General features: G+C 31.1%; 2 long non-coding RNA genes across 2 annotated transcripts; both read right to left on the bottom strand.

Moving 5' to 3' along the window:
• Positions 1–2,784: 2,784 nt before the first annotated feature.
• LOC110825423 (uncharacterized) lies at positions 2,785–14,122 on the bottom strand. Its single transcript, XR_015813018.1, has 3 exons — positions 12,504–14,122; positions 4,933–11,345; positions 2,785–4,760 (listed from the first exon to the last, which is right to left on the bottom strand). It is a non-coding gene; the product is annotated as an uncharacterized LOC110825423 (long non-coding RNA).
• Positions 14,123–15,417: 1,295 nt separating this feature from the next.
• On the bottom strand, positions 15,418–22,626 carry LOC148270491 (uncharacterized). Its single transcript, XR_015813019.1, has 2 exons — positions 16,706–22,626; positions 15,418–15,639 (listed from the first exon to the last, which is right to left on the bottom strand). It is a non-coding gene; the product is annotated as an uncharacterized LOC148270491 (long non-coding RNA).
• Positions 22,627–23,833: the final 1,207 nt, after the last annotated feature.

A 23,833-nucleotide genomic window follows, 5' to 3' on the forward strand; every position in this document is an offset into this window, starting at 1 on the left:
TTTGCCTAAAGATTTTCATAATAGCAAAGAAAGAAAATTTTAACTAGTTATAGAAAAAACATAATATTAAATACATGTTTATTTACCTGATTTTTGCCGTTTGAAATCTACAACAACTACACAAAAGTAAGCATATCAATTTATAAATGATCAAGGCCTTTTTACGTCGTAATTAAAATAAGAAGAAAACCAATAGCAATTAAATGTAACATATGTGCACAGCATGGCATGGACAGATATCAAAACTTCAAATTAAAAAAGAACGACTAAAATCAAGAAGAACAAATATTAAAAGAGGAAAATTTTGTTGTCTTCTGCACAATATTAAAAACAGCCTCAAGTATTGCTATGTTAATGTACACATAAAGAAATTCATTGGCGAAATAATGCTAAATTATTTCAATTTATAATCATTTAACCTCATGCAAATATTAAAATGAGATATTCGTTTTTAGGACTGATACTTGAGTTTTACTCTTTTTTCTTGTCAGTTTGTAAGGGTAATTGTAATTTTTTACCGGTATTTTGTCGTTATTATGTTTGAGATGTTTGTTTGTAGAGAAAGTTGAAGAGCTAAATGTAATTTTTGTTTTGGTTTACTTGAGTTTGTGATTGTATTTGAGTTTGTTTGTAATTGTATTAAAATTTGAGTGCCTACTTGTTGTTGTAATTTTGCTCGAGTTAGTTGTTTGCTTCATTTTTTTGGAATTGCGAAAAAAATCAAATTGGATTTTTCTTTCAGTGTACTTAAATTTGTAATTATATTTGAGTTTGTTTGTATTTTTGTTCTAATTTCGGTTTCTAATTACAATTTGTTTGCTTTGCATGGTTGATATCGATCTATCCTCATATAGGTTTTTAGTGTTCAAATCCATCCTTCAACTAAGTTATGGTAGCATAATTTAAAAATTATTGTTTGATAAGTTAGTAAAAAAATAAAAATAATTGACTAATCAGATAATAAAACCATGAGGTAAAATTTCATACGAACTCGCTTCCTCTGTCGCTCTGGTTCTCTTCTTCGTACACACTCTCCCTCTTTTGTCGCTCACAAACCGTAAAGCATGCCGCAAGCTATACCGAGACCCTGCTAACGTAAGTAAGACAGCCACTATTCGCAGGTTTGCTATAACAAATAATTATACAAAATCATTAAAATAAAAATTAAATTTTCGTCACTTACAGCACAATTTTGAAGAATGGTCAGGATCTCCTTCCTTTTGCCAGCGACGCGAGAAAAAAGAAAAACATACCAAAACCCAGGAAATATAATGTGATAGACAAGAAGAAAGAGATACCTCATAAAACACAGCAGCTCATAGTACCAAACGACTGTATAATAGACCAGCTTAAATATCCTGATTACTAATTCAGTAAATGCAACCTTATTAGAAACATTAGAAAAAAAAACCACTGACCAAGTAGTCCTGCAACCGAAGAAGACGAGTTTCCGCCATCACCAGTATCTGCCTTCAGATCGAACCACATATCTTTTTTTTCACTAAAGTGATCATAGAGCAGATCTCTTTGTAGCTCCAAATAAAACTTTTTTAAAACTTAATGTGATGGATGATGCAGAAATAGATAGCGTTATAACTCTCTCCAACTCCATCAAAAAAATTTAAAAAATAAATTAGGCTTAAAAAAAGTAAAACTAAACTGAAAAATATGATAAAAGAAGGAAGACAAACCTCTTATTCTACGGATACCTCATAATCCACGTCTAAAAGGGTGCTACCAACAAAAAAGAATAAAACACAAGTGACACGTCTGGACCATCTTAAACTTTTTGCCTAAAGAGTTACATACTAACAAAATATAAAAATTTTAACTATCCAAAAAAATAAAAACACATGCTTATTTACCTTAAAAGTGCTCCCTAAGATTGATAATAACCTTCGGTAGTCCTACATTAAAGTAAACATAAAGAATATTGCTAAATAAATGATTCTAAAGAGAAAATAAAACTTATATCACAAGCAAAGCAAAATAAACATTTTGTTCCACGAATATCTTATAACCCAAGATGTTTCCAGTAGTATTACCCACAAAAGAGAACAAAAAAGAGATAATATATGATCGAACTCTCTTTAACTTTTTACCTAAAGATCATAGTATCAAAGAAAGAAAATTTTAACTAATTATAGAAAAAACATAATATTGAATACGTGATGGATGATGCAGAAATAGATAGCATTGTAACTATCCCCAACTCCATCAATTGAATTTTAAAAAATAAATTAGACTTAAAAAAAGTAAAACTATACTGAAAAATATAATAAAATAAGGAAGGCAAACCTCTTATTCCACAGATACCTCATAATCCACGTCTAAAAGAGTGCTACCAACAAAAAAGAATAAAATACAAGTGACACGTCCGGACCATCTTAAACTTTTTGCCTAAAGAGTTACATACTAACAAAATATAAAAATTTTGACTACCCTAAAAGATAAAAACACATGCTTATTTACCTTAAAAGTGCTCCATAAGATTGATAATAACCTTCGGTAGTCCTACATTAAAGTAAACATAAAGAATATTGCTAAATAAATAATTCTAAATATAAAAATATATGTATATAAATACAAAATAAAATTTGTATCGTAAGTAAAGTAAAATAAATCTTTTATTCCACGAATATCTTATAACCCAACATATTTCCAGCAGTGTTACCCACAAAAGAGAACAAAAAAAAAAAAGATTGGACTCTCTTTAACTTTTTGCCTAAAGATCTTCATAGTAACAAAGAAAGAAAATTTTAACTAGTTATAGAAACAACATAATATTGAATACGTGTTTATTCATCTGATTTTTGCCGTTTGAAATCTACAACAATTACACAAAAGTAAGCATATCAATTTATAAATGATCAAGACAGCCACTATTCGCACGTTTGCTACAACAAGTAATTATGCATAATCATTAAAATAAATATTTAATTTTCATCACTTACAGCACAATTTTAAAGAATCAAGACCTCCTTCCTTTTGCCAGCGATGCGAGAAACAAGACAAACATACCAAAATGCAGGAAATATAATGTGAAAGACAAGAAGAAAGAGATACCTCAAAAAACCTAGCGACTCATAGTACCAAACCACTATATAATAGGCCAGCTCCAATATACTGATTACCAATTTAGTAAATGCAACCTTATTAGAAAGATAAAAGAAGCAAAAAAAACCGCTGACCAAGTATTCCTGCAACTGAAGAAAACGAGTTCCTGCCATCACCAGTATCTGCCATCAAATCGAACCACATATCTTCTTTTCCACTAAACTGATCATAGAGTAGATCTCCTTTTAGCTCCAAATGAAACCTTTTTAAAACTTAATGTGATACATAATGCACAAATAGATAGCGTTGTAACCCTCTCCAACTCCATCAAAAAATTTTAAAAAATAAATTAGGCTAAAAAAAAACAAAACTAAACTGAAAAATATGATAAAAGAAGAAAGACAAATCTCTTATTCCACATATACTTCATAATCTACAAACAAAAGAAAATAAAACACAGGTGACACTGCTGGACCATCTTAAACTTTTTGCCTAAAGAATTACATACTAACAAAATATAAAAATTTTGATTACCCAAAAGGATAAACACACATGCTTATTTACCTTATAAGTGCTCCATAAGATTAATAATAACTTTCGGTAGTCCTACATTAAAGTAAACATAAAGAATACTGCTAAATAAATAATTCTAAATAGAAAAAATATTTATATATATATAATAGAAAATAAAATTTATATCGTAAGTAAAGCAAAATAAACCTTTTGTTCCACGAATATCTTATAATCCAACATGTTTCCAGTAGTATTACCCACAAAAGAGAACAAAAAAGAGATAATATATGATTGGACTCTCTTAAACTTTTTGCATAAAGATCTTTATAATAACAAAGAAAGAAAATTTTAACTAGCTATAGAAAAAAATATAATATTGAATACGTGTTTATTTATCTGATTTTGGGCGTTTGAAATCTACAACAATTACACAAAAGTGAGTATATCAATTTATAAATGATCAAGACTCTTTTAAAATTAGAAGAAAACCAATAGCAATTAAATGTAACAAATGCAGGCATGGACAGATTTCAAAACTTTAAATTAAAAAAAACGACTAAAATAAAAAAGAAAAAACATTAAAAGAGGACAATTTTGTTGTCTTTTGCATAACATTAAAAACAATCTCAAGTATTACTATGTAATTTTTGTTTTAGTTTACTTGAGTTTATGATTATATTTGAGTTTATTTGTAATTGTATTAGAATTTCAGCGTCTACTTGTTTTAGTTTGTTGTACAATTTCACTCAAACTTAGTTGTTTGTTTCATTTTTGTGGAATTGCAAAAAAATCAATTGGATTTTTCTTTAAATATACTTGAATTTATTAATTTATTTGAATTTGTTTGTATTTTTATTCCAATTTCAGTTTCTTATTACAATTTGTTTGTTTTGCATTGTTCATATCGATCTAGCGTCATGTAGGTTTTTAGTGTTCAAATCCATCCTTCAACTAAGTTATGGTAGCATAATTTAAAAATTATTGTTTGATTAGTTAGTAAAAAATAAAAATAATTGATTAATCAGATAATAAAATCATGAGGTAAACTTTCATACGAACTCTCTTCCTCTGCCTTCCTGGTTCTCTTCTTCGTACACACTCTCCCTCTTTTGTTGCTCACATACCGTAAAGCACGCCGTAGGCTATACTGAGAGCCTGCCAGCGTAAGAGAGCCAGTATTCGCAGGTTTGCTACAATCAATAAATATGCAAAATCATTAAAATGAAATTTGAATTTTCATCACTTACAGCACAATTTTAAAGAATGCTCATGACCTCCGTCATCTTGCCAGCGACGCGAGAAACAAGACAAACATACCAAAATCTAAGAAATATAATGGGAAAGGCAAGAAGAAAGAGATACCTCCTAAAACACAGCAGCTCATAGTACCAAACCATTGTATGGTCTAGCTCCAAAATCCTAATTACCAATTCAGTAAATGCAACATTATTAGAAACAATGAAGAAACAAAAGAAACTGATGACCAAGTACTCCTACAACTGAAGAAGACGAATTTCCGCCAGTACCATTATCTACCATCAAATCAAACCACAGATCTTTTTAACTAAAATGATCATGGAGAAGATCTCCTTATGAAGCTCCATCTAAAAACTTTTTAAAACTTAATGTAATAAATGATGCGGAAATAAATAATGTTGTAACTCTCTCCAACTCTATTAAAAAATATTAAAGAAAAAATTAAGATGAAAAGAAACAAAATAAAATTGAAAAACAGGATAAAAGAGGAAAGACAAACCTCTTATTGTGCTGGTACCTCATAATCTATATCTAAAAAAGTGCTACGAACAAAAGAAAATAAAACACAAGTGACACGCCTGGACCATCTTAAACTTTTTGCCTAAGAGTTACACACTGACAAAATATTAAAATATTAGCTACCCAAAAAGATAAAAACACACGTTTATTACGTTAAAAGTGCTCCTAAAATTGATAATAACTTTCGGTAGTCCTATATTAAAGTAAACAAAAAGAATATTGTTAAGTAAATAATTATAAATAGAAAAAAATATATGTAATAAAAAAATAAAATTTATGTCATAAGCATTGAAAAATAAACTTTTTATTTCACGAATATATCATAACCCAACATTTCTCCAGCCGTGTTACCCAGAAAAGAGAACAAAACAGAGATAATATATGATTGGATTCCTTTCAACTTTTTACCTAAAGATCTTCATTATAACAATTAAAGAAAATTTTAACTAGTTAAAGAAAAAACACACTATTGAATATATGTTTATTTACATGATTTTTGCCATTTGAAATCTACAACAACTACACAAAAGTAAGTATATCAGTTTATAAATGATCAAGACTCTTTTATGTTATAATTCAAATCAGAAGAGAATCAATAGCAACTAAATATAATGTGATAGACAAGAAGAAAGAGATATCTCATAAAACACAGCACCTCATAGTACCAAACGACTGTATAATAGACCAGCTCAAATATCCTGATTACCAATTCAGTAAATGCAACCTTATTAGAAACATTAGAAAAAAAAAAAAAAATCGCTGACCAAGTACTCCTACAACCGAAGAAGACGAGTTTCTGCCATCACCAGTATCTGCCTTCAAATCGAACCACATATCTTCTTTTTCAGTAAAGTGATCATAGAGCAGATCTCTTTGTAGCTCCAAATGAAACTTTTTTAAAACTTAATGTGATAGATGATGCAGAAATAGATAGCGTTGTAACTCTCCCCAACTCCATCAATTGAATTTTAAAAAATAAATTAGGATTAAAAAAAGTAAAACTAAACTGAAAAATATGATAAAAGAAGAAAAACAAACCTCTTATTCTACAGATACATCATAATCCACGTCTAAAAGGGTGCTACCAACAAAAAAAAATAAAACACAAGTGACACGTCTGGACCATAAACTTTTTGCCTAAAGAGTTACATACTAACAAAATATAAAAATTTTAACTACCCAAAAAAATAAAAACACATGCTTATTTACCTTAAAAGTGCTCCCTAAGATTGATAATAACCTATGGTAGTCCTATATTAAAGTAAACATAAAGAATATTGCTAAATAAATGATTCTAAATAGAAAATAAAACTTATATCATAAGCAAAACAAAATAAACCTTTTGTTCCACGAATATCTTATAACCCAAAATGTTTCCAGTAGTATTACCCACAAAAGAGAACAAAAAAGAGATAATATATGATTAAACTCTCTTTAACTTTTTACCTAAAGATCTTCATAGTATCAAAGAAAGAAAATTTTAACTAATTATAGAAAAAATATAATATTGAATACGTGTTTATTTACCTGATTTTTGGCGTTTGAAATCTACAACAATTACACAAAAGTGAGCATATATAAATGATCAAGACTCTTTTACGTTGTAACTAAAATAAGAAGAAAACCAATAGCAATTAAATGTAACAAATGCAGGCATGGACGGATATCAAAACTTCAAATTAAAAAAAAAACCGACTAAAATCAAGAAGAAAAGTCATTAAAAGAGGACACTTCTGTTGTCTTCTGCATAACATTAAAAACAGCCTCATGTATTGCTATGTCAATGTACACATAAAAAAATTCACTAACGAAATAATGCTAAATTGTTTCCATTTATAATCATTTCAACTCATACAAATATAAAAAATGAGATATTTATTTTCAGGACTGATACTTGGGTTTTGCTCTTTTTCCTTGTAAGTTTGTAAGGGTAGTTGTAATTTGTTTATTATGGTTTGTCGTTATTGTTTTTGAGATGTTTTTTTCTTGGCAAGTTGAAGAACTAAATGTAATTTTTGTTTTTGTTTATTTGACTTTGTAATTGTATTTGAGTTTGTTTGTAAGGGTAAATGTAATTTGTTTGTTGTAGTTTCTCGTTATTGTGTTTGAGATGTTTGTTATCTGGGAAAGTTGAAGAGCTAAATATAATTATTGTTTTGATTTACTTAAGTTTGTGATTATATTTGCGTTTGTTTGTAATTGTACTAGAATTTTAGTGCCAACTTAGTTGTTTGTTTCATTTATTTGGAATTAAAAAAAAATCAATTGAATTTTTCTTTCCGTATACTTGGATTTGTAACTGTATTTGAGTTTGTTTGTATTTTTTTTCCAATTTCAGTTTCTAATTATAATTTATTTGCTTTACATTGTTCATATCGATCTATCGTCATGTAGCTTTTTAGTGTTCAAATCCATGTAGCTTTGTAGCTTTTTAGTGTTCAACTAAGTTATGGTACCATAATTTAAAAATTATTATTTGATTAGTTAGTAAAAAATAAAAATAATTGACTAATCAGATAATAAAATAATGAGGTAAAATTTCATACGAACTCGCTTCTTTTGTCGCTCTGGTTCTCTTCTTCGTACACACTCTCCCTCTTTTGTCGCTCACATATCGTAAAGCACGCCGCAGGCTATACCGAGAACCTGCCAGCGTAAGTAAGACAGCCACTATTCGCAGGTTTGCTATAATAAGTAATTATACAAAATCATTAAAATAAAAATTGAATTTTCATCATTTACAGGATCTTCTTCCTTTTGATAGCGACGCGAGAAAAAAGACGAACATACCCAAACTCAGGAAATATAATGTGATACACAAGAAGAAAGAGATACCTTATAAAACACAGCAGCTCATAGTACCAAACGACTGTATAATAGATCAGTTCAAATATCCTGATTACCAATTCAGTAAATGCAACCTTATTAGAAACATTAAAAAAATAAAAAAAAAAATCGCTAACCAAGTACTCCTGCAACCGAAGAAGATGAGTTTCCGCCATCACTAGTATCTGCCTTCAAATCGAACCACAAATCTTTTTCACTAAAGTAATCATAGAGCATATCTCTTTGTAGCTCCAAATGAAACCTTTTTAAAACTTAATGTGATAGATGATGCAGAAATAGAAAGTGTTCTAACTCTCCCCAACTCCATCAATTGAATTTTGAAAAATAAATTAGGCTTAAAAAAAGTAAAACTAAACTGAAAAATATTATAAAAGAAGGAAGCCAAACCTCTTATTCCACGGATACCTTATAATTCTCTTCTAAAAGAGTGCTACCAACAAAAAAAAAATAATACACAAATGATACGCCTGGACCATCTTAAACTTTTTGCCGAAGAATTATACACTAACAAAATATTAAAATATTAGCTACCCAAAAAGATAAAAACACACGTTTATTACGTTAAAAGTGCTCCTAAAATTGATAATAACTTTCGGTAGTCCTATATTAAAGTAAACAAAAAGAATATTGTTAAGTAAATAATTATAAATAGAAAAAAATATATGTAATAAAAAAATAAAATTTATGTCATAAGCATTGAAAAATAAACTTTTTATTTCACGAATATATCATAACCCAACATTTCTCCAGCAGTGTTACCCAGAAAAGAGAACAAAACAGAGATAATATATGATTGGATTCCTTTCAACTTTTTACCTAAAGATCTTCATTATAACAATTAAAGAAAATTTTAACTAGTTAAAGAAAAAACACACTATTGAATATATGTTTATTTACATGATTTTTGCCATTTGAAATCTACAACAACTACACAAAAGTAAGTATATCAGTTTATAAATGATCAAGACTCTTTTATGTTATAATTCAAATCAGAAGAGAATCAATAGCAACTAAATATAACATATGCACAACTTGACATGGACATTAAAAACGACCATTAAAAGAGGACAATTTTATTGTCCTCTGCATGACATTAAAAACAGCCTCAAGTATTGCTATATTAATGTACACATAAAGAAACTCATTGACGAAATAATACTAAATTGTTTCAATTTATAATCATTTTAACTCATGAAAATGTTAAAAACGAGATATTCGATTTCTGAGTTGATATTTAAAGTTTACTCTTTTTCCTTGTCAGTTTGTAAGGGTAGTTGTAATTTATTTGTTGTAGTTTGCCGTTATTGTGTTTGAGATGCTTGTTTGCTAAAAAAGTTGAAGAGCTAAATGTAATTTTTGTTTTAGTTTAAAAGCTATTAGGTTTCTAAGATCTTCAAAATAAGAAAATGAACGATAACTCTAAATGATAGGTTTCTTAAAATTAAACTCTTAAAATAAAATAATCTTCCAATTTAAATCTAAAGTAAAGCTAATATGTGATAAATTTTTAAATTAGAATTTTTCTGTCGCAGAATTTTATGTATTTTAAAAACTATTAGTTTTTTAATGAAGTAAGAAAACTTGGCTCTCCATCTATATTTTGTATTTTTTTGATTAAATTATGTAGTTGAAAAATTCATGGATATAATCTTGCAGTAGATTTAGTTCGAGTGCCAAAAAAAATTATTTTTTCATTGCAAGTGCGGCATTTTGCAATACGTTCGGATGCCACATTACATTAACTATTAGGGTCCAACACACACACTTAATGCAGCAAATGAGTATATTTATTGCGAGGTATATTAACCTGCTGCCTAACTCTGATGCTCCAAACTCTTTTTCATGTTCTACTAGTGATGTCATCTTATAAACTACCTTTACTTGATACTTTTATTTCCCAAACTTTTTTTTCAATTACAAATTACTTTAAATTGTTATTATATTCAAACTATGTATTATCTTTTAGAACTAAATCCAAAAGAAAGTCACATACATATGCAATCTTTTTTTTCTTCTCTAGCTTGCCTTTGAAACGATAATTTACCACTATCTTGGAGCTAAAATCAAACAAGAACTTACCTCCACAAACCTACTACTAATTATTCTATTCCTATTAGCTTCAATACATAAAAAATCAATCCGTGTCCACTTCCTAACATTACTCAACAATCCTAACCATCTAAGTTTAAATAAACCACTGTAGATGATACCACATAACAACCAACAACCACCATTTTTCTAACAACGGGTTATGACCAAAAAAAAAAACAGTAAACCATACAAAAGAAAGTCATCTACCTCCAAAAAAACTACAGAATGATTCTAATCATCTTAAAACACCAATTACATTGAATATCTTAGAACAATACTAACCGACCATTGTGTTAAAGCTAAAATCAAACAAAAACTTTCTTGCCTATCACTAGTACTCAATACCTATGAGTTTTAGTACATAAAAGTCAATCAACATAAATTCCCAGTCTTATCTGAAAAAAGCAATCCTAACTATCTAGTTTTAAATGCATCACTAGCTCGTCACTAAATACTCGATACCTATCAGTTTTAATACATAAAAGTTAATCAACATTCAATTCTTAATCTTATTTGAAAATAGCAATTCTAGCTATCTAATTTTAAATATATGTCCAAGGATGATATCATATATTTGGCAACAATCACAACTCATTCTGTCTACTAGCCATGATCCAAAGGAAAAACCAGCAAACCATACAGAGAAAAGTAAATTATCTTGAAAAATTTATTAGCTTATTCAAGTTACCCTAAAAATACCAATTGCATTGCATTTCTTAAAAATAATATTGATCAACCATTATCTATGAGTTAAAGTCAAAGTTATAACGAGTGCATATTATTTTGCAAATAGTAAACAAGTTACTTTCAAGCAACTGACGAAATCATTCAATCGCATTCTAAGATTAAAGATTAAGTTTAAGAATGATTAAAGAGAGAGAGAGAAGAGATACTGAGTGTTTCAGGAAGCCACCAACTGGAATTGAGCAAGTTCTCAGCTTCCTGTCTACGGACATACCTTTCATGCTATTTCAGTGCCAAAGTTCACTAGCCCATGTCGACAGGTGTGGAGGAAATATATTAGGATGATCACTGAATAGTGAAGGGAACATCTCATCATACTGAAAATGCAAATGTTGCAACAATTGAAAGCATAAATGAGAAGTATGCGACGCTTTAGAAAATATTCCCAATTATGAAAATATTTAAAGTAAAGTTCACAAGATAAAATCGTTTCTTAAGAAGTTTTAAATTGTGAAAGAAATGATAAGTTAAAGATTAAAAAGGACTACATTTCCATCTATGCAAAAGAGCTCCAAATCCAATCGTTTTTCTTGCTTTTATTTTCACTATATTTATTATTACTATAACATTTTTACGCTGTTAGTTTTCAAAAAAACCCGAATACTCTGAATACTTTGGGAGGGTAATCAATCAAGCAATTCTTCTTTTTGAAAGTTCCCTCAATCGGAAAAGGGTAATATGTTCATATTTGATTCATACATTAGCATATAACTATGGAATATCCACAGCATTAATATTCTATTCCCAACCCACCTGGGGCTCAAAGGAACATGTCAAATGTATTTAGAAACAGAGACCAAAAGATCAACTTTGCAAACTCCATAAAAAACAGAACCTACTAAATCAAATTCCAGAAGAGAGTTTGTTTGTCTGTAAAATTATTAAAGCTAATCTGGAATATTTAAATGAAAAAACAAGAAACTGCTGCTATCTTTGAGTAAAATTCAAGTCTGTAAATCATGGTAGAAAGGAATAAGAAAAACAACATCTCCCCAGTTGTTTATAACAAGAAAGAACTCGAATTAATTTAGAAATATGTTATGTGTGAAATTTAGGAAGAGGGCTTTTAGGGTTTGGAATGTAGCAAACAAAGAGAGAAGTGCAGAGAGAGTGAGAAACAGACAAAGAGAGAATAAAAGAGAGAAGAGAACACAGAGAGAGACAGAGAACCAATTCATTATTCCTCATTACAGATATAGTTGAAAATAACTGATGCTAAGAAACAATTAGTTAGTTAGTTAAGAACAGATGCTACACATAACAAAACAAATTTATGAAAACTAAAAACATTAAATAAGAAGAATAAATAAATAAGAAGACAGAAACTGTAAAAAGAAATTTAAAAAAAAAAAGATTTATGTAAACCCAGATTAAGAGAGACTAAATCACTTATGCCAACTTCATGAAAGGAGAACCAAATAAAAATAAACTCCATGAATGATCACCTACCAATATTAAGAGATAAGTAAAAATACCTCCGGCTACCGTTGGGTCTTTGAAGAGAAAGACATATCTCTTCTTTCGATCTTCTTCTTCCCTCTTTCTTTGCTCTTCTTTTCTTTCTCTATTCGGCTCTTTACTCCCAATAAACTGAAAAAGAAATAGAATGGAAGAAAGAGGACAGTTTAATTTGTTTTCTATCATCTTCTTCCTTACCTCTTTCTGATATTCTTTTCTTTCCGTCTCCACATTGAAGAGAATGGAGAGTCTCAGATCCATGTCTGCTCGTTCCTGATTTTTTCCCCTTTTTCTCTCTCCGTTATGCTTGTATTTCTCACCTTCTCTCTGGGCAAGGCTTGTGAACAAGAGAGATTGAAATTTAACAGAATGACTAAGTAGTGTTGGGTCTTGAGGAGAAACCCATCTATCTTCTTTTCGATCTTCTTCTTCCTTCTTTCTTTGTTCTTCTTTTCTTTCTCTATTTGGTTCGTTGCTCTCAAGAAACTGAAGAAGAAAAAGAATGATAGAAGGAACCATTTTAATCTTGTTTTCTATCTTCTTCTTCCTCATCTCTTTCCGATATTCGCTTCTTTCCCTCCCGACATTGAAGAGAACGAAGAGTTTCAGACCCATGTCTGTTCTTTCCTATCTTTTTCCCCGTTCTCTCCCGTTGTTATGCTTGTATTTCTCTCCTCTCTGCGCAAGACTTGTGGGCAAGAGATTGAATCTTTCAATACTGTTGGGTCTTTAAGAGAACCCATCTATCTTCTTTTCGATCTTCTTCTTCCCTCTTTCTTTGCTCTTCTTTTCTTTCTCTATTTGGCTCTTTACTCCCAATAAACTGAAAAAGAAATAGAATGGTAGAGAGAGGACAATTTAATTTGTTTTCTATCATCTTCTTCCTTACCTCTTTCTGATATTCTTTTCTTTCCCTCTCCACATTGAAGAGAATGGAGAGTTTCAGATCCATGTCTGCTCGTTTCTGTCTTTTTCCCCTCTTTCTCTCTCTGCTATGCTCGTACTTCTCACCTTCTCTCTGGGCAAGGCTTGTGAACAAGAGAGATTGAAATTTAACAGAATGACTAAGTAGTGTTGGGTCTTTAAGACAAACCCATCTATCTTCTTTTCGATCTTCTTCTTCCTTCTTTCTTTGTTCTTCTTTTCTTTCTCTATTTGGTTCTTTGCTCTCAAGAAACTGAAGAAGAAAAAGAATGTTAGAACGATGACCATTCTAATTTGTTTTCTATCATCTTCTTCCTTACCTCTTTCTGATATTCTTTTCTTTCCCTCTCCACATTGAAGAGAATGGGGGGGGTTTCAGATCCATGTCTGGTCGTTTCTGTCTTTTTCCTGTTTTTCTCTCTCTCTTTTGTGCTTGTATCTCTCTTCTTTTCTCTGGGCAAGGCCAGATCTGAAAACAAAGAACGTGGAAAACTTTTTGAAAGTAAAAGAAAGGAAGAAGGTGGTCTGAAGAGGAGAATCGCACGGTCAGTTTGCTTTAAAGGGAAAATAAAGAAATGCAGACTGCGTTAAAAGGACGCCGACAACGGTCAATTTGTTTTTTAAAAAACTTTTTAAAGAAAAGAAAAAGAAAGAAAAAAGCAGCGTTAAAAAAGTTAAACTACGCGGAGTCCAGGCTTAGGGTGTTGTTTTAAATTTTTGTTATATTTTATAAAAAATTAAAACATTTTTATGATAAAAAACTGTAATTATTAAGAAAGAGATAATAAATTAAAAGTTTTTTTTTTAAGTAAAATTTCATAAATAAGAATGTATGATAAACACTTATTAATTAATTCTAAAAAAATGTACATGATTATTTGACAGAAAAATGAAAAAGACTCCCTTGTAGATGATTTTTTTTATTAATTATTATTGAAAGAAAATAAAAATAAATAAATTTAAAGCAGATAAATATAATTTTACAATAAATTTTAATAATTTATGTTAGAATATAAATAATTAACTATATATATTTTGATTGTATTATATAATTGATTAACTATACATATAATTATGCTTCAAATGTAGATTATGAAATAATTCATAAAGTAAAATGTTTTTATTTAGTTTTAGAAAGTATGAAAATTTATGTATATTCAATGAAAGTTGGTGAGTTCCTCCATATTACTTTAAAAAATTATTAAATTTTGGGTATTTATTATTCAACTTTTGTAAACAGTTGGCATTTAATTATGAAATAAATATTTTATGTAATAGTTATAAGCTAATGTTGTATTATATTTTATTTAACAACTATTCAACAAAACTATATAGAATATTAATTAATTATTTAAAAAATTATAAAAAAATATCATACTTTTTGGGTTCTCTATATGCATTAATTAAAGCAACAGTATCTCAACCACACATTTGGAAAAAAATAATATCTTTCGTGTATGATAAATATGGACACCAACCACTACATGTCAATTAAAAAAAGAACAAAAAAAAAGATAAAAATGAAGAGGAGCACAGACCATTCAAGTAACAAAACAATGTTATCTATAAAAGAATAAAAAATGCAAAACAAACAACTAGACTATTTTAAATTTTTTGCCTAAAGAGTCACATAATAACATGAGCAATTTATTTTAATTAGCTGAGCAAAAACAAAATATTGGGTACACGATTATTTACCTCATCTTTGGAGTTCGAAATCAACAATAAGCAAATAAAAGTGAGCAAATCAATTTGTAAATAACAAAGATTCGTCGATATTATAATTCAAAGAAGTAAAAAATCATTAGCAAATAAATAGAACATATGGATAATTTCCCATGGGAGCTACGCGTACCAAAATTGAAATATAAAAAAAAATCAACTAGAACCGGGAGTAACAAGCATTAAAAGAGAACAATAAACTTATTTTTTTATGAACAAATAAGATTTTTCTACATTGTAATTTAAATGAGAAGAGAACTAAGCATGTAACAGCCCCGGAAAATATTAAAATGAAATGAGTATTTAAATATATCGAATGCGGAAGCGAGATCAAAATTTCATTTAACATCCCTTACACGAAAAACCAAAAACGTACTTAAAATATAAAAGATTAAACTAACTAAGAAAGAAACTCGAAAATAAAACTATGCGTATGACTACAGAGTCTCTAGGCATCCCCTTCGTCGTCCTCCTGCGGAACGGGCTCGGGAACCATGTCTTCCTGATCTGAAATGGTTAATTAAGGAGTGAGCTACACTAGCCCAGTAAGAACATCACGATATCTCACCGTCACGGAGATAAAGGTGGGTAAAAAAACACAAAAAGACCAATGGAGCATAATTTACAATAAACTCGTTTATTAACAACAAAACCTTTTATCAATAATAAAACTTTGACCATCCACTTACCTTGGTGGAATTTATGAAAACAATATGAGAAAAACAATAACATTATCATAATCATTGAATAATCTAAGCTGTAAAACATAACACTTATCACGCCTCTTGTAATTCAATCATTGTACAACATATCTTTTTCTCATTTACCAGCCTACTAGTATCCGTGGGGGTCCATAGGGGTTCCGCTACCCGTTAACCTTTAACATTCATAATCAGTTTCCAGGGCCGTCCCCATACCCCGTCCGGTATGGGCGCCAAAACCATGAACCTCAATACCCCGTCCGGTATGAGGGTGAAACGGGCCGTCCCCATACCCCGTCCGGTATGGGCGCCAAAACCATAAACCTCAATACCCCGTCCGGTATGAGGGTGAAACGGGCCGTCCCCATACCCCGTCCGGTATGGGCGCCAAAACCATAAGATCTCCATACCCCGTCCGGCATGTGAGACCACAATCCCGGTAGGGTTCCCTACGGACCCGGTCCGTCCACCATCTCCCAGGATATCTAGTCAGGCTGACCCCCATAATACAATTATCAGTTTACACAATCTTTCATTTTTCCTTTTCCCCAATCAGCATCATCAATTCACATTTAAACAAGCAAATCGTAATTCATACCAAACAGACAACATACAGTATCAGTTTTTCAGTCATTCAACCCATAATTAATAAAAACGTAGTGCATGCACACAAATCTGTAAAATGAACACATCAAACCTCATTTTGCATTTAAAGCTGTAAACAGGCCAAATAACAGTAAATCATCAATCACACTAGACTCGGGCTCCATTAGCAACCTTAAGCAATTTCACACATGCGTTAATTCAAGAAATACTGTTTTATCATTTTGAACTTTAATACCGTGATAGGAAATAGGGTGAGGGGTCCTTACTTGTTTTCGGGATCCGAATACGATTCACAGTGCGCCTGCAGGCTGTCCCTAATTTTCCCCTGAATTTTTCCCGGGGAACTGAAACACGCTCACAGTACCTGCACGGGTTCCAAAAAAATCCAAATTAGGCCCAGGGCCTCTTTCGGCCCAAATCGCAACTCCGGCACGGCGGCTCCGCCGTGCTCCGGCGACGGCGCCGCCGCTGGCGGCGGCGAGTCGCCTCGGGTTGACTGTTTTCGGCCGTTTTTGGCCGAATTCGGCCACACTCGCATTGGTCCTTGTCAGAAAACAACCCTAGGGCCCTCGGGGGGCCAAAAAATCACGGAAAAGCGGAGCTTACCGGCGGCGGCGCTCTCGGGTACGGCGACTCTCCGGCGAAGTTCGTGTTTTGGTGATTTGGCTTCGGTCAACCTGTAGAGAAAAGAATGGTGATCACGGTGATATAAAAATTGCATCGAACGGAGGCCGGGAAGGGCCTCGTCGGAGGCAAAAACCGAGAGGGGGCGCGGCGGTGCCGCTGGGCTTCGGCCGCGTATTCCGGCCGTTTGGCCGGGATTTCGGCTTCGATTTGGCCATAGGAGGAATCAGTGGGGAAAAACGAGTCGGGGGTATGAAATTTACCTCGATCGGCGGTCGGAAATTTCCCCGGTGCGGCGGCGGGTGGCGGCGGTCGGCCTCTGGTTCGTCTTCTCCGGCGAGCGGCTGGCGGCTAGGGTTTGTGGTCTGGTGTGGAGATTCTATTTATAACCCCTTGCCTTTTGATCACAGCCGTTCATTTTGTTTTAATCTGGGCCGTTCGTTTTTGATTGAATCTGGGCCGTCCGTGCGATTGAATCTGGGCCGTCCGATCGCGTGATTGATCTGGGCCGTCGGATCGCACCCACGCGGATCGCCAGCGTGGCTCCTTTTGGAGTGACGCGGTCTTGCCACGTGGCAGGCCCTGGTTGGCCGGGACTGCTGACCGGGCCTGCTGACGTGGCTGCTGACGTGGCCGCCCCTTTTTTTTTTTTTTTTTTTTTTTTTTTTTTCTCCTCCTTTCCGGGTGCTACAAAGCAATTAAATGTAACATATGCATAGTTTGGCATGAAAAAACAGATATCAAAACTTCAAATTAAAAAAAGACTAAAACAAAGAACAAACATCAAAAGAGGACAATTTTATTACTCTCAGCATAATATTTAAAATTGCCTCCTTTTAAGTACTGCTATGTTAATGTACACATAAAAGAAATTCACTAAGCAAATAATGCTAATTTTATCAATTTATAATCATTTCAACTCATACAAATGTAAAAAAAATGACATGTTCGTTCTATAGGCTGATATTTGGGATTTATTGTTTTTTTATCCTTCACTTTTGTTTACTCATTTTTAGGCAATTAGTAGTCAAAATCCTAGATCACCTCAATTCTTAAAACAAACAATCATTGGATTCAAATATCAAATAGATATATTATAAATTTAAGTCAAAGTTATCCAATAGTCATCACTTGCAACTCTTCCAACAGTATTTTTGACATACAGCTAATGTTGTAAATTTACCAGACATTTCTTTTTCTTAAGCACCAATCCCTAAGTTCACTTTTCATAACTAGAAAACAATATTCTAATGGACATCCTTCAATAATTAGAATCATCCTCTATCTACTATATCAACTCGCAACACCTTGAACTATTTAATCCATGACTTTATCACTAAAATCTTCAAAATAAGAAAATGAACGATAATTCTAAATTATAGATTTCTAAAAATTAAACTCTTAAAATAAAATAATCCTCCAATCTAAATCTAAAGTAAAGTTAACATATGATAAATCTTTAAGTTAGAATTTCTTTGTCACTTACACCATAATAGTTTTTTAATGAAGTAAGAAAGCTTGGCTCTCCATCTACATTTCGTATTTTTTTATTAAATTATGTAGTTGAAAAATTCATGGATATAATCTTGCAGTAGATTTAGTTCGGGTGCCAAAAAAAATTATTTTTTCATTGCAAGTGCAGCATTTTGCAATACGTTCGGATGCCACATTACGTAAACTATTAGGGGTCCAATACACACTTAATGCAGCAAACGAGTATATTTATTGCGAGGTATATTAACCTGCTGCCTAACTCCGATGCTCCGAACTCTTCTTCATGTTCTACTAGTGATATCATCTTATAAACTATCTTTACTTGATACTTTTATTTGCCAAACTCTTTTTTCAATTACAAATTACATTTAACTCTTATTGTATTAAAACTATGTATTATCTTTTAGAATTAGATTCAAAAGAAAATCACATACATTTGCAATCTTCTTTTTCTTCTCTATCTTGCCTTGAAACGATAATTTACCACTATCTTGGAGCTAAAATCAAACAAGAACTTACCTCCACAAACTTACTACTAACTACTCTATTCATATTAGCTTCAAAACATAAAAAATCAATCAGTGTCCACTTCCTAACATTACTCAACAATCCTAACCATCTAAGTTTAAATAAACCACTGTGGATGATACCACATAACAACCAACAACCACCATCTTTCTAACAATGGTCTATGACCAAAATAAAAAAATATTAAACCATACAAAAGAAAGTAATCTACCTCCAAAAACCTACAAAATGATTCAAGTCATCTTAAAATACCAATTACATCGAATATCTTAGAACAATACTAACCAATCAGTGTGTTAGAGTTAAAATCAAACAAAGACTTTCTGGCCTATCACTAGTCCTCTATACCTATGCACTTTAGTACATAAAAGTCAATCAACATCAATTCCTAGTCTTATATGAAAAAAGCAGTCCTAACTATCTAGTTTTGAATACATCACTAGCTTCTCACTAAATACTCGATACCTATCAGCTTTAATACATAAAAGTTAATCAACATTCAATTCCTAATCTTAGTTGAAAATAACAATTCTAACTATCTAATTTTAAATATATCTCTAAGGATGATATCATATATTTGCCAACCACAACTCATTCTGTCTACTAGCCATGATCCAAATGGAAAACCAGCAGACCATACAAAGAAAAGTAAAATATTTTGAGAAAATTATTAGCTTATTCAAGTTACCCTAAAAACACCAACTACGTTGTATTTCTTAAAAATAATATTGATCTACCACTATTTATGAGCTAAAGCCAAAGTTATAACGAGTGCATATTATTTTACAAATGGTAAACAAGTAACTTTCAAGCAACTGAAGAAATCATTCAATCCCATTTTAAGATTGAAGATTAAGTTTAAGAATGATTAAAGAGAGAGAGAGAGAGAGAGAGAGAGAGAGAGAGAGAGAAATACAAGAGATACTGAGTGTTTTAGGAAGCCACCAACCAGAATTGAGCAAGTTCTCAGCTTCTCGTTTGTGGACAGGTGTGGAGGAAATATATCAGGATGATCACTGAATAATGAAGGGAACATTTCATCATACTGAAGATGCAAATGTTGCAACAATTGAAAGAATAAATGAGAAGTATGCAACACAGATAATAAAATAATGAGGTAAAATTTCATACGCACTCTCTTCCTCTGCCGCTCTGGCTCTCTTATTCGCACACACTCTCCCTCTTTTGTTGCTCACAGACCGTAAAACATATAGCAGACTATACTCAGAACTTGCCAGCGTAAGTAAGAGAGCCAGTATTCTCATGTTTGCTACAACCAATCAACATGCAAAATAATTAAAATGAAATTTTAATTTTCACCACTTACAGCGCAATTTTGAAGAATGGTCAGGACCTCCGTCCTCTCGCCAACGAGCAAGAAAAATGACAAACATATCAAAACCCAAAAAATATAATGTGAAAGACAAGAAGAAAGAAATACTACATAAAACACAGTAGCTCTTCGTACCAATCGAAGAAGATGAGTGCCCACCATCACTAGTATCTACCATCAAATCGAACCACAGATCTTCTTTTCCACTAAAGTTATCATGGAGTAGATCTCCTCGTAGCTCCAAATGAAACCTTTTTAAAACTTACTGTGATAGATGATGCAGAAATAAATAACGTTGTAACTCTTTCTAACTCTATCAGAAAATTTTAAAAAATAAATTAGGACTAAAAAAAGCAAAACTAAACTGAAAAATACGATAAAAGAAGGAAGACAAACCTCTTATTTCATGGATGCCTCATAATTCACGTTTAAAAGAGTGTTACCAACAAAAAAGAATAAAACACAAGCGACACGCCTGGACCATCTTAAACTTTTTGTCTAAAGAGTTACACACTAACAAGTTTAAAAAATTTTATCTACCAAAAAGATAAAAAAAACATGTTTATTTATCTTAAAAGTGCTCATTAATATTTATAATAACCTTCGGTAATCCTACATTAAAGTAAACAAAAATAATATTGCTAAGTAAATATTTTTTTTTGAGATAAATATTGCAAGTAAATAATCATAAATAGAGAAGAAAATATGTAATAGAAAATAAATTTTATGTCATAAGCATAGGAAAATAAACTTTTTATTTTACGAATATCTTATAACCCAACATGTTTCAAGCAGTGTTACCCACAAAAGAGAACAAAACAGAGATAATATATGATTGGGCTCTCTTTTAACTTTTTGCCTAAAGATTTTCATAATAACAAAGAAAAAGAATTTTAACTAGTTATCAAAAAAATATAATATTAAATATGTATTTATTTACCTGATTTTTGACATTTGAAATCTACAACAACTACACAAAAATGAGCATATCAATTTATAAATGATCAAGACTCTTTTACCTTGTAATTAAAATAAGAAGAAAATCAATAGCAATTAAATGCAACATATGCACAGCTTGGCATGGACGTATATCAAAACTTTAAATTAAAAAAAAAAAAAAGACGACTGAAATCAAGAAGAACAGAAATTAAAAGAGGACAATTTTGTTGTCATCAACATAACATTAAAAACAGCCTCAAGTATTGCTATATTAATGTACACATAAAGAAATTCACTGAGAAACTAATGCTAAGTTGTTTTAATTTTTAATCATTTCAACTCCTGCAAATGTTAAAAACGAGATACTCATTTTCAGGGCTGATAGTTGGATTTACTCTTTTTCCTTGTAGGTTTGTAAGGATAATTGTAATTTATTTGTTTCAATTTGTCATTATTGTGTTTGAGATATTTGTTTGCAGGAAAAGTTGAAGAGCCAAATGTAACTTTTCTTTTGGTTCACTTGACTTTGTGATTGTTTGAGTTTGTTTGTAAGGGTAGTTTGTAATTTGTATTTTGTAATTTGTCATTATTGTGTTTGAGATGTTTGTTTGCTAGGAAAGTTGAAAAGCTAAATGTAATTTTTGTTTTGGTTTACTTGAGTTTTTTTGTAAGGGTAGAAGTAATTTATTTGTTGTAGTTTCTCGTTATTGTGTTTGAGATGTTTGTTATCTGGGAAAGTTGAAGAACTAAATGTAATTATTGTTTTGGTTTACTTGAGTTTGTGATTGTATTTGAGTTTGTTTATAATTGTATTAGAATTTCAGTGCCTACTTGTTGTTGAAATTTGTTGTTTTAGTTTCTTATAATTTCACTCGAGTTAATTGTTTGTTTCATTTATTTGGTATTGAATAAAAAAATCAATTGAATTTTTCTTTCAGTGTACTTGGATTTGTAACTGTATTTGAGTTTGTTTGTATTTTTGTTCCAATTTTGGTTTCTAAATATAATTTGTTTGTTTTGCATTGTTCATATCGATCTATCGTCACGTAGCTTTTTAGTATTCAAATCCATCCTTCAACTAGGTTATGGTAGCATAATTTAAAAATTTTTATTTGATTAGTTAGTAAAAAATAAAAATAATTGACTAATCAGATAATAAAATAATGAGGTAAAATTTCATACGAACTCGCTTCCTCTGTCGCTCTGGTTCTCTTCTTCGTACACACTCTCTCTTTTGTCGCTCACAGACCGTAAAGCACGCCACAGGCTATACAGAGAACCTGCCAGCGTAAGTAAGACAGCCACAATTCGCAGGTTTGCTATAACAAGTAATTATACAAAATCATTAAAATAAAAATTGAATTTTCATCACTTACAGCACAATTTTAAAGAATTGTCAGGATCTCCTTCCTTTTGCCAGCGACGCGAGAAAAAAGAAAAACATACCAAAACCCAGGAAATATAATGTGATAGACAAGAAGAAAGAGATACCTCATAAAACACAGCAGCTCATAGTACCAAACGACTGTATAATAGACCAGCTCAAATATCCTGATTACCAATTCAGTAAATGCAACCTTATTAGAAACATTAGAAAAATAAAAAAAAATCGCTGACCAAGTACTCCTGCAACCGAAGAAGACGAGTTTCCGCCATCACCAGTATCTGCCTTCAAATCGAACCACAGATCTTCTTTTCCACTAAAGTGATCATAGAGCAGATCTCTTTGTAGCTCCAAATGAAACCTTTTTAAAACTTAATGTGATAGATGATGCAGAAATAGATAGCGTTGCAACTCTCCCCAACTCCATCAAAAAATTTTAAAAAATAAATTAGGCTTAAAAAAAGTAAAACTAAACTGAAAAATATGATAAAAGAAGGAAGACAAACCTCTTATTCTACGGATACCTCATAATCCACGTCTAAAAGAGTGCTACCAACAAAAAAGAATAAAACACAAGTGACACGTCTGGACCATCTTAAACTTTTTGCCTAAAGAGTTACATACTAACAAAATATAAAAATTTTAACTACCCAAAAAAATAAAAACACATACTTATTTACCTTAAAAGTGCTCCCTAAGATTGATAATAACCTTCGGTAGTCCTACATTAAAGTAAACATAAAGAATATTACTAAATAAATTATTCTAAATAGAAAATAAAACTTATATTACAAGCAAAGCAAAATAAACATTTTGTTCCATGAATATCTTATAACCCAAAATATTTCCAGTAGTATTACCCACAAAAGAGAACAAAAAAGAGATAATATATTATTGAACTCTCTTTAACTTTTTACCTAAAGATCTTCATAGTATCAAAGAAAGAAAATTTTAACTAATTATAGAAAAAACATAATATTGAATATGTGTTTATTTACCTGATTTTTGGCGTTTGAAATCTACAACAATTACACAAAAGTGAGCATATAAATTTATAAATGATCAAGACTCTTTTACGTTGTAACTAAAATA

The sequence above is a fragment of the Carica papaya genome, chromosome 1 (assembly GCF_054855325.1).
Source record: "Carica papaya isolate Zhongbai chromosome 1, ASM5485532v1, whole genome shotgun sequence".
NCBI classification, from domain to species: domain Eukaryota; kingdom Viridiplantae; phylum Streptophyta; class Magnoliopsida; order Brassicales; family Caricaceae; genus Carica; species Carica papaya.